The sequence below is a fragment of the Myotis yumanensis genome, unplaced genomic scaffold, assembly GCF_028538775.1.
Source record: "Myotis yumanensis isolate MYYU_CA2020_CCGP unplaced genomic scaffold, mMyoYum1.0.hap1 SCAF_11, whole genome shotgun sequence".
NCBI lineage: Eukaryota > Metazoa > Chordata > Mammalia > Chiroptera > Vespertilionidae > Myotis > Myotis yumanensis.
This window is the reverse complement of record NW_027223762.1, coordinates 42,703,767-42,716,374: the sequence shown is the minus strand read 5'-3', so window position 1 is coordinate 42,716,374 and position 12,608 is coordinate 42,703,767.

Sequence of the window (12,608 nt, the reverse complement as noted above, 5' to 3'; positions counted from 1 at the left end):
AGGGAGGGGATTAAGAGATCAACCGAAGGACTGGTATGCATCCATATAACCATAACTAATGGACATAAGACACTGGGGGGTAAGGGAGGGCAGGGGTCTGTCAAGGGCGGGGGGGAAAAAAGGACACTTATGTAATACACTTTGCAATACTTTTAGCGAAAAATTTAAAAAAAAAAAAAAAAAAAAAAAGTTTGAGGACCCCTGCACTGAAGGGTCTCAGGTTCGATTCCCAGTGAAGGGCAGCTACCTGGGTTGCAGGTTCAATCCCTAGCCACAGTTGGGGCATGTGCAGGAGGCAACTAATTGATGTGTCTCACTTACATCGATGTTTCTCTCCCTCTCTCTCCTTCTCTCCCCCTCCCCCTTTCCACTCTCTCTAAAAAGCAATGGAAAAAATAGTCCCGGGTGAGGAGGATTAACAACAACAAAAACTGAAAAAACAACAACACTCAGCTGTGGGGCCTCAGGAGCACAGTTGGGGGCCTGGATTTGGCCCGTGACCACACCTATGGTCTGCCCGCCCCCTGTGTAGACCTATTGTTTCAGGGCAGAGCTGCCTGAGGAATGATGCCCCCGAGGAGCTGTGCACCAATGGGGAAGAGGTAGGAAGCTACCGCCAAGGTTCAGGGAGAGACGAGGCCACCTCAGGGCCCGGGCAGTGTGGGGCAGAGAGGCAGGATGGACTTGCTGGGCTTCTGAGGTAGACTCCCAGGCTGAGGAGGTGTGAGGAGAGGGAGAGGGCCCCACAGGCAGTGTGGGTGGTGGGCATGGGCATGAGCTGGCACAGGAAGCACAATCCTGCCCACCCAGTCAGCACTGCCCTAAGCACCTGCCGTCTCTCAGCTCCGGGGGTTGTGGGGGTGGGGCAGTGGGGCACTCAGGAGACTTGGCTAGGAGCCAAACCACCAAAGAAGAAAAAGGCATTGCTCCTGCAATAGTTTGGCGGGGCCTTGCTTCTACTGGACACCAGGGAGGCCCTGTGGCCAATAACTGTCTCCACATTTGCTGGCCCCAGGACCAGCGATCCCACCAGCAGATTGTCCTCTCCTGGACGTAAACCCTGTCTCCTCAGGCTCCATTCCCAGGGTAGCGGGGCATGTGGACCTTCCCTTCAGGGTAAATGAAGGGAGAGGCGGATGGCGGATGGGGACAATATTGCCGAGACGTGGAAGGGAACACAGACAGGGATGGAGGCAGCCTGAGAAAACGTCACCGCCGTGGTCACAGTTTCTACTGAGGCTGATCATGTTATTGGGAAAGGCTCCTTGATCTCTCTCCCCGATACCTTCCTAGTGGAGTACAAACCTGCCACCTCCTGTGCCCACGTGGGGGCGGGAGGTGGCCACTTGCTGTGGCTGGGCTCTGTAATTAAGTCTGTAGCAATGGGCGGGGGAAGGGCCAGGTCTTGTCCCAAAGCTGTTCTTGCTGTCAATGGGCTTAAATGCAGGCAGGTGGCTTGCGACATGTTCTGAGAAACTGTCCCGGGTGAGCCTGAGGTGTGCCATATGCAAATGGGCCTGAGAGACAAACGCGGAGCATCTCTGCTGTGGGTGCGGTCAGCCCTCCTATCCACAGGTCTAGAGTTAGAAGGCTGTGGGCCAGGCCGGGTAGGGGGTGACCCGACAGCAGCCAGCACTGTGCTGAGGGAGTGTAACCTCTAATCACAGGCCAGTCCCTTAAAGCTGACCTCAGAGTGACCCTGTTCTAGCCTTGAGCTAACCTTTGACCTTGGCTTCCGACAGAGCTTTAATCCTCTCCCTGGGCTGACCTTTGAATCCTATGCATCATCCTATAAATTAAGCATTTATAAGATGCTTAATTGGGTGTTCAGGGAGATTGGGCGCAGCAGTGTGAGCAGCTCCATGTGGGCACAGAGGGACTCAGCTCCTAGCCTGCACCTTAACGCCCGGAGGGTGGGCCACGAAAGGGCCGGGGAAGGTCACTGGACCGTCCTTCTCCTACAGCTCCCGCTCAGCTGGGTGACTCTGTCTTAACCGAAGCGAGGTTTGGATACTCAGAGAGATTTACTCACCTGCCCAGTGGGTACAATGACACCCAAGCACCTGCCTTTGCCGTCTCTCGAAGTAGGTGTGAGGGTTCAATGGGGAGGAAGGGAAATGATTTGGAAAGTGTACATCACTATGATACAAACAGGCAGTATTACAATGAAGAGGGTCGCTTGCTGGGTTTACTCCAAACACTACTGCATAAGGGAACTCGGTTGTACTTTCTTCCTCCCTGGAACTTTCCACTCACTTCATTCTTACTTTTCTTTTGATTTTCATTGAGAAAAAATTCAAACACACACAAGAGTAGAGAGAACAGTTTAATAGACTGTGAATGTGGTGGCCAAGAGAGCATGCTTTGCAGCCCTTCTACTTCTGGGAACCTGAGGGACCTGGGGCCCAGCTGCTGAGCTCTGATGGTGCTCAGACGGTACCTCCCAGGCTAGGCCCCTGCAAGCCTGGCAGCGATGCTAAGGCAGGCCTGGCTGGTGACTTTCCCTGAGGGACCACCGTACGTGGGCACACTGTCCTTAGACTCCAAGACAGCACTGCCGTCTCAGATGCACTGCCCATACCCTACCTTCTTCCCTCCTTTACTTGCATTTAGAATGACACTCTCCCAGCCTTTCTGGCTCCTTTCCTAATTCCTTTGTGATAGCCATGTCCTCTAATACAATAAAACCTTCAATCCCATCATGGTGTCTGTTTCTTGGAGCACCTGGACGAATAAACCCCATATCCCAAACCCCATCTTCCAGTCAACAGTTACCAGTATTTCCCCACATTTGCTTCAGCTATCCTCTCCTCATCCTCCCCGCTGCCGACCCCCCAAATAATGTAAAGAAAATCTTAGACATTATACCATTTCATTCTTAAAACATTGATCCTCATTATTCACAGATTTTGTGTTTGCCAATTCTCCTGCTGCTGAAATATATCAATAATGCCAAAATCAACACTTGTGGAGCTTTTGTGGACATTCATGGTCACGCACAGAGCGGTGAAAAATTTGAGTCACCCGATATGCAGGTTCTCAGCTGAGGTCAAGCCAGCCAATGTTCTGCCTTTTTGTTTTGTCCCAGCTTTATTGAGGTATAATTGACATATACCATTGTGTAAGTTTAATGTGTACCAGGTGTCGGCGATACATTTATAGATTGCAAAATGATTACCACTGTGATGTTAGCTAACAACTTTATCATGTCACATAGTTATCATTTATTTTTGTGGGAAAAACATCTAAGATCTGCTCTCTTGGTTCTGCCTTTTTGTTTCAGCTCTCATACCATAACAAGCATCCTTTACAAGGTCTACTTAGTTCCACATGTGTGTGTGTGTTGTTGTTGCTGAAGGTGTCTTTAAACAGTAACACACAAAAACAAGGTTATGTATTGGTATTGGTCAATTGATGAAAATGAGACCAGTAGCTCATAGGAACCTAACCTTGTATTTCCCCTGGGAATAGTAGTTCAGATAATTCAGTGTTTTGGTGACTTTATATAACGTAACTTTCAAAAAAAATGACTGCACTTCAATATAATGAGCATTTTCTTATATGACCACAGTGCCATTATCATATTTAAGGAAATTAACACTAATTCCTTGGTGTCATCTAACACTCAACCCATTATCAAACTACCTCAACCGTCTCAAAAATATCTTTTTATGGTTATTCAAACTGGATAGGATCCAAACAAGAGCCACAGTTCATATTTTTTTTGTTATAATTCTTACGTTTCTGAATCTAAAGCATCTCTCCTTTTCCTTTTAATTATTTTCATGCCATTGATTTGTTGCAGAAACCAGGTGAGTTGCCCATGAAATGTCCCACATTCTGGATTTCGTCTCTTTGCCCCCTTCGGTTATCATTTACTTTGTTTCTTTATCCCTTATATTTTGGGGCAATGGAATTTCTCTGTATAGGATTCTATTACTGGTGGGGTCAAGGTACAAAGAGTTGAGGATGGAGTTAGGGTTATATTGAAGAGGGTGACATTAGGGTTGGGTTGGAGTTTGAATTCTGGGCAGAGCTGTGTTTGGCAGGATGACCTAGTGGTTAAGAGCAAAGACTCAGGATCAGGATTTCTGAGCCCAACTTGTGGCTCTACCACTTATTAGCTACTCACCTTGAACAAGTTATGTAACCTCTTTGTGTCTTAGTTTCCTCATTTCTAAAATAAAGATAATAAGAATTCTTAACTCACAGGAGTTTAAACGAGTTAATATATGTAAAGCACTTGGACTGGTGCCAGGCACACGGTGAATGCTATGTAAGTGGGTTAGTTACAAGGTAAAGAGGGCTCTCGTTCATGATTCCACCCATTACCGGGGGTTCCGCCTCATGGTTGGAGGTGTTGGGGGTGGGAGTACCAGAACCACCCCTCCCTTGGGTTACCTTCCTTCGCTTCCTGTCTGGGGACCAGGTGGGGATTGAATGGGGACACGTGGGGCTCTGTCTCACTTTTCCTCGGAAGCCTTCCCATTTTTCAACCAGTTCTGACTCTGACCCTTCTCCTTCCTCATCCATGTGCCAACAGGGCTGTGGAAGTTCTCTAGAAGGGTGGGGAGAAAAGGCCTTGGCCTCTAACTCACTTCTGAGAAGGGAAATTTGTAGAGTGAGGACACATGTGTGGAGATTGAAATCAGTTGCATGGAACTAGAATGTAGGGCGGGTACAATTCCAACCAAGAACAAGGCAAACATACAATGGCCACTAGAGGTGCTGGTGGATGTGGGAGCAGTCTTCATCTAACCATTCATATGTCAACCATCCAACTGTCCATCCATCCATCTATCCACACCACCACCACTACCACCACCACCACCCCATCCATCCACGCACTTATTTGTCTAGTCATTTATCCATCACCACAGCAAATGCTGGGCACCCATTCTGAGTCAGGCACACTGTCCCTGCATTTAAGCAGCTCATTGTCTAGTGCGAGGAGGCGCATGTTTAATGACTACATGCTGTGCAACTAGAGGAATGTACAGTATGTGAAGAGAGTTCTGGAAAGGGTGGAACTGTCTATGGCTGGGGCCAGGGGCTAGAAATGAAGCCTCCTCCTTCTTTCCTTGGGTCTGACTCTTCTGCCCTAATGGCAACCCCTGTTCTAGACCTGGGTCCAATGGCAGGCTCTCTTCAGTTTCCTGGTTCTAAATCACAAGGTGCAACTTGAGAAGAGACCTGTTCCTTCTGGGAAGGGATTCTGGAGTTACCAAATCACTCCACCACACCTGGCTAGGCACCCTGAGGTCACAGCCTAGTTCTCTGGAGACAGACTCTTTTCCTCATGAAGACTCCATTGAGGAGATGTGGACACAGAGAGCCCAGGTCACCTCCATCCACTGGAGCGGCAAGACCATGGATGCAGTACCTCCACTCTCCTTTCCTTGGGGCAGTGGGTAGTGGGCTAGAAACCCCTGTATACCCTTCTATTCTATCATCCCCCACCTCAAGCTCACCTCTTGGCTTTTAGTCTCTTAGCAATGGCTGTCAATCTGGGGCATCCTAATGGAGAATATTTTGCTAATTAATTGCAGGCTCTAAGAGTGAGAGTGTGGGAAATGTGGATCCCCAAATAAGACCAGGTTTCACAAGGCTGCTGCATGGTGGGGGTTGTCTTTGCTACTCACCTAGGGTCAGACGGCAGGGGTTGTGTCTGCTCCATCTGCCTAAGGCAGGGCCCGGGGCCTCAGCCTATGTCTCTCCCCAGCTCCAGAGAAGGAACAAGCCAGTCTGGCAGACTGGCCTGTTTACAGGGAGAACCTGGCCAGGGCCTCAGGTGGTTTCAGCACTCGCCCTCCCTCCATCTGTCTGACTAATGTTCCCATCTGACAGCCTCAGGTGAGAGATGGCAGCGTCTTCCGCTGTTGCCCCAACGAGCGGCTTGTTTGCGGTGTAACTGCCTGATGGTATCTCGCACGGTGCTTTGGGTGAGCTGTCTCTTGGGAGTGTCTGCCTGTTGTTTGCCTCAGCCCCCACCTGGCCCCCAGCTCAGTGCCTGCCTGAGCTCACGGCATTATTCATAGAACCATAGGTCAAGCACCCCTACCCACAGCACTGTGCGAAACTCCTGCCTGGCTGACACTGGTGTGTGTGTGTGTGTGTGTGTGTGTGTGTGTGTGTGCGCGAAGGGGTCCTCTCTGTACCTCCACTTGAACTAGTCCCACGATTTCTCCTCTGACATGTTCCTAAGTAGAAGCTTTGGGGATATCATTGCTGCCAGGGTGTCTTCAGCTGGGAGGCCCCATTTCCATCTTCTGGCTCACAGAGAACCCCACCAGTGAGCCCTGGGGTCTGGGCTCCCCTATTCTGGAATGGCCTCTCAATACCCTCTCCTGTATCAATGAGTTCCCACCTGCTGATTTGAGATTTTCTCTCTGCTCCTTCCAGCTGGGGATGGCCTCTTCCTGGCCCCAAGCCCCTCCTATGGTAAGAGAAGATGAGGGACAATGTCATCAACAGAACCTGTTGCCCAGCCTGGCTTATCCTCTAACACCAGCTGTGTGAACCATCACCACCAACCCACCATTTCACCATGCCTCAGTTTCCTAACCTGTAAAATGGGATAATAGTATGAAGAGTCCTGTGAGATTAAATGAGATCATGTATGTCAGTGTGCTGGGACACAGAGCCCGATGTCTTCTTCTTCTTCCTGCATCTCTCCCCTCAATCCTGTATTCCCCAAGGACTGTCTCCTGGGCAGCAACCAGGTACATTGGAGCAGGAGACAAACAAAGGCCTAAGACACAAAGGAGGGAGAAGAACGAGGCCTTTCAGGATGCTCTGAGCTGATGGGAGAGAGACATTTTCGTGTGTGTGTGTGTGTGTGTGTGTGTGTACAGGGAGCATTGCTCAAGCAGGAGAGAGGAGTCCAGATGTGTGTATCCAGTCTAGACCGTGACTACTGTAATGTCTTCTTAGCAGGCAGGAGCAACCAACAAATTCATTAATTTCCTGTTTACACATCTATTGTCAAAGCTAATAATTTGATTTAACGAGGCTGATTACCTTCATTAAAAACTATTAGTTCCCATAAGCAAACGTTCTTGTGTTTGCATTTTCATAATTATGTTGGCATTTCACAATGTGCTTTTCAAGGGAGGCCTGTGCTCAAACTCAGCCTCATCCACCCAGCTCGGGGCTCTCTCTGGGCTGACCTCCTTAGCCCTGGCGTTTTGTTAGGCGCTGTGGGGCAGTGGGAAACAAGACAGGCCTCATTGTCCTTTGCCTGCAGCCCACACTTTGCTGCTTCTGATGTCCTGGATGGTCCCGGTCCTTATGCCTGGACAGCACCACGGGCTTTCTGTCCATGGCTGAGGCCAGCCTTACAGCCCGCCTAAGCCTGGGTGCCTGGTTGCCTAACCGTGTATTTTCATGTGGGACAGCCCTCAATACAGGCTCTCCAGGGCATCATTGATAGACACGCCCACCATTAAATGGGAAAAGGGAGGCTCCCAGGGTCCCCCTTCAGGGAAGGGAAGGAACCAGACTTTCTCAAGTACTCGCAGCTGCCAGGTGCTGGCACTGTGGTTCCCTCTTTAACCCCTCCAGGAACGTATCAGCATCTCCATTTTACAGAGCATGATACAGAGACTTGGAGAAGTTAGGTAACTTACCCAAGTTCACATGGCCAGGAAGAGGGTCTGCACCCTCAGCCCGTGCCATTTCCAACACATCACGCCTTTCTTCCCACGAGACAGATAAACAGGGCCCTGAGCCAGGCTCTCCCTACTCCTGGCTTGCTGGGGTCCACGTGCCACCTTCGCCTGTCTCCATCAGGGAGGAATGGGACGGGACCACCTTGTTCCTTGATGAGGGTGGGTCTCCAGGACCCCAGCCTTCCTCCACTGCTTCGTGATTTCCCCCTGTGATTTTCTAGGTCCTGGCCTGGCCCCAGGAGGAACCTGAGTCCCAAAGAGTCTTGTGATATGTGCCTTTTGGGGCCAGTGCAAAAAAGTGTCTACCCTCCTTTCTCCCCTATGGCCTATATCACCTGGCATCCCTGAAGCCTGAGGCCCCACAGGCAGAATATGTGTAGGGCAGCAGGAGTCTACCATCTGTCCTTCTACCTCTCTGGCTGGTGCCCCGATGGGTTTTCCTGGGTGCCAATCCCCCTGGAGCAAGAGCTATGGCCGGGCCAGGGCCAGAGCCAGGGAAATGTAGAGATGGCACACCCTAGGAGGGCTCCAAGGAAGACAGAGACGTGACATTGACTGGGTCCTGGTTGTCTGCCCAGGCCCTGTTCTAAGCACTTGGCCACTGATAGGCAGGAAGACGTAACTCTTGGAACCTCGGTCTCCTCATCTGTAGAATGGGTAGAAGAATCTGAGATGGGAAATGAGGCTGGTGGGACTAGGGGAGGCACTGCCACCGAGGGCTTTGCCCTCGGGTTTCTTGGCACTGGAAGCCCCCTCCCTTCCTCCTGGGCTGTGAAGGCAGGGGGAGCTGTGTCTGCCAGCGCCTCCAGGCTGGCCACGGGGAAGCCTGAGCCTGGAGGCAGGGTTCACAAAGGTGGCGCGAGGGGCCACTGGAGCCACTGGGCCAGCCAGAGAGGGAGTCTGCCCCCGGCCTGCGGGCCTGCCCTACTGGTCCCTTCCGTGCCCTTGCTTCCTTCTCCTGTGCCCTGGCTTCCTGTGAGGGCTGTCTCCCCACCTCTCCTCTCCTCACCCCCCGTCTGACTTGCTTTGCCCAGGCCACACTCGGGGGCACTCCTGCGTGGGTGCTGTTCCTAAGGACACCCTGGCAGCTGCAGGACACAGAGTACCAGGCCCACCCCTGCCCCTGGCAGAGCACTGTCCCTTCCTGGGATCCTATGGCCCTCCGCAGCCACTGTCTTTTCCCTTGCCTCTGCCTTTTCTTCCCTCTCTTCCTCCTCCTCCTCCTTCCAGCCTTCCTATTCCCATAGGTGTCTACCTGGCTGTGAATACCTCGCACTACCCTCCTCCCCACCTCTTCCTCCCCATGCCTCATAGTACTGTCTCTGCTGTCTCCCTCCCCTTCCTCCTCTGGCCCTTAGCCCCGTCCTGGACCCACACGGAACCTCCACCACTAGACCTGAGACAGGAGCAGCCTCTGCAGGAGAAGAAGCGGCCCTGCTCACCCTCCAGAGCTCACGTCCAGTGGACTGGGAACCTGCGGGCTGCACAGGGCGCTTGCGGACATGAGTGAGACTCAGTCCAGAGTCAGCTTCCCTGGGGGAAGGGAGCTGAGATGGGAACGTCGAACTTGCAAGTGTTCTTTGGACATGAAGAGCTTGAAGGCAGGCACAGTGCCGAGGCGCAGGAAGCTGCCGGCTGGGGGCCTGTTGCATTAGAGCGCAGCTCCCCCACTTTCTAGCCACGTATGCGATCACATGACTCTCTGGGGCTTGCTTTTCTCATCTTTAAAATGGGAGTGATGTTCATCCCCACCTCGGTGCTTGTGTGAGGCTTAACGACGGAATCCTAAGAGTGCAATCCAATTTGGCTTTTACTAAGGGCATTCCTAAGAAGTGTCCCCTTTCCAAAATGCTTTTAAGTGAAGCGCACAGCCTCCTGAGCAATTCCACGGGAGTCGCCCGTCCTCTGGCGCCTCTCACTGGGAACGCTGGGTCCTGCTTTGTCTCCGTCACTCGCCTGCTGTAAGAGGGGAGGCTGCAGGTTTGACATTATTACCTCGAGAAGCCAGCGTCACTGTTTTTCTGTTGCTGGTCCACGGCAGCGGGAACAGTTACGGGGGTGCTGGGTGGTGGGGTGAAGGCCTCCTTCTCCCAAGAGCCTGGATCCAGAAAAAAGAGACCCTGATAGGAGACCTTGGTCTTGAGTCAACTTCTAGAAGGGACTAGGGCCCGTGCATGCCCTGGAGCCCCAACCCCAAATCTTTGGAGGCTTCTGCACTGGGGTGTGGTAGGGGTGAGGCATCCAGTGTGTGTGGGGGGGTGGGGGGGAAGAGTTGGGAAAACAAACCTGGGTTCTTCTCCTTCCTCATCCCAATGCTCATGAGCAGCAGCCTGAGCAGCATCAAAGCCACGTTCACTTCCTGAGATGAGACACTGGCATGTTTAATCACCTGGGCATGAGGGGGTGGCGGGGAGACTATCCTGGGACGTAACAATGAGAGTACACACGCTGGCTCCCCAGCAGCTTGCAGTGGCTTTAATGAGCCCCTGGCAAAGCCCTGGCCCTTTAACAGATCACGTCCATCCACGTCAGAAAGAAGGAAGAAAGCATTATTAATAAGTTGCCCTGGGCACCGGTAATGATTGTCAGCGGCTGTGAGCCAGCGTACACGAGGGCACCGCAACTTGAAAGGGAACATTTCCCAGAGGGAGGTGATAGGTCTGATAATTGTTATAATAACAGCTCAGCGGGCCTGGGTTGGTTCCTTTCATCCTGTGAGGTCATAAATGGCTTTCTCCACCGGAGAAAGGACAGGGCCTCCGCCCACCGCAAACACCCTCTGGCCCCCACTCACCCAGCTGGGGACTGGCCCAGCTGTGATTTCTGAGCTGGGGAAACTTCGGGATTGTTCAAACAAGGTGAGCTCATCGCGGCCGGCCTCCTGCGCCTTGCTCCCAGGACAGGGTGGAAGTTCCACTTGTCAAGTAGGTTGTCGAGCCCTCTGCCGGGAAGCCTGCTCCATTATACTGGCCAGTTGCCCTCCTCGTCTCTCGCACACACCGCAGCGTGCAATGCGGTTCACGCTTTGTCTGCTGCGTGAGTCACCACAGATGCACTTTCCTCTTCTCCTTGAGTCTGTTTGCACTTGAAATGGTGACAGTTGTGTCCTGAGGACGGAAGCATTAACCCAACTGACTTCTCTCTCTGTCAGGCTCAGGTGTCTCTTTAGGACTCAAGCAGACACCTGACCGGGCCAGCAGCCAGGGGCACTGGTGGTCGGAGCACCAGCAATGGGCTGTGGGTGAGCCACCCAGGTCCTGCAGTTACGTAGGCTCTGTCTTCTGCCTGTCTGCTTTCTTCCCTGTTGGTCCGAGATGGCGAGATCAGAGAGCTGTGTGCCAGCCTGAGACCCTGGTACTGCGGTGCCCCAGGGGTTCTCCTGCAGAAGGAGGCGGCTATATATTTGGGGCCACTTGGTTTGGAAGATGATGGGGTTCCTCTCCACTTTGCTCTTGCCCCTGCCCTGGTTCAAAGCCTTCCACAAAGGCCTTCTGGGGTCTTCAGGCCCAAGGTCACTGGCCTGGCTGAGCAGCGATGGCCTTTGCTAGGAGCTTAGTGGAAAGCACACGCCCCTGGCTTTCTTGTAAATTGTGTTGGCTCAGTGCTAAAGCCTTTGTCACAAGCTGCCCACATTTAGAATTTGGAAAAAAAGACCCTTGATTTTATTCATCACACATGTAGATGCCTTGCAGCAACTCAGATGATCGTAAAATCGCTGTAGACTTGATTTTTTCATGTTAAGTTCTGTTCTCTTGTTTGACTGCACAGACCTGGGCACAGAAAGGGCTCCTGGGAAATGCTGCTGAGACCTAGGTGGAGGGCATTCGAAAACAGGCAGGTCTGAAGAGAGCTTAGGAACGGGGGTTTGTATTCCAACCCTGTGGGGTGTGGTCTGGGGCAATTTGCCTTTGCTACTCAGTTTCTTCAACTGAAGAATGGGGCTAATAATGTCCCCAGAGGATTGTGCAAAGATGAAATGAGTTAATACATGAAGAACATTTAGACAGTGCCTGGAACACAGGTTGCCAGCTGATGTGGTAATACTAATTATTTTTTTATTATTGTGAAAGTGGAGGAGGGGCTGAACTCTGACCTGTCCAAGTCCTGTTCCCCAGAACCTGGGATCCATGAATCATAGGTGAGGAGTGGAGTGGGAGACCAGCAGCTAGCAGACAAAGGTCTCATGAGAAGGCTTCAGGAAAAAAACATTCTAAGACCATTTTTGAGTCTTAAGAGCTTCAAACTTTCTCTGTCAGGAAGTTCTCCCTTAGGCCAGGTTTCTAGTCTGCATGTTGCAGCCAATTCACATCTCTGTGCCTCCCTTCATGCTTAAGCAGAGAAAGAGGATGGCCTGGCTTCCCAGGGTATGAGGAATCCCAGGGACCAGAGCCCAGAAGATGGGACGATGCCAGGGCAGTCCCTGGGCATGCACCGCCTGGTACCTGTGGTCCCAGTTCCTTGGGTCCAGCCCTTAGAACAAGAGCAGCCATTCAAAACCCCAAATGAAATGCCCATAAAGGCTTACACATCCTCACTGTACCCACCCCACCCCAGAGCAGCCTTGGACTTCAAGGGCCACACCGCTGTTCCTCCGCCATGGCTTTCATTCTGTCACCTGTGGCTCAGGATGCACATTCTCCCATGCGCCAGATCACCGCCCAGGCAGCTGCCGCTGCAAAGGCTATTCGCTCTGCTCTGTGATAATTCCATTCCATCCTTCATGGCTCAGCTCACAGGTCACCTCCACCAGGAAGCCTTCAGTCCACACCATCCTCTCTGTCTCTGACTTCCTCTGGCCCTCGGCATGAATATAAAGTAGGCAGAGGTTTATTGGGTCTATCCCACCCTCCACCCTCTTCCCCCATGATGGCTGAAGGCTGTGGCCAGGAGAGTGGGAGAGTCTCTTCAGAGGCCAAGATACAGGCTTGCTTCCCTGCC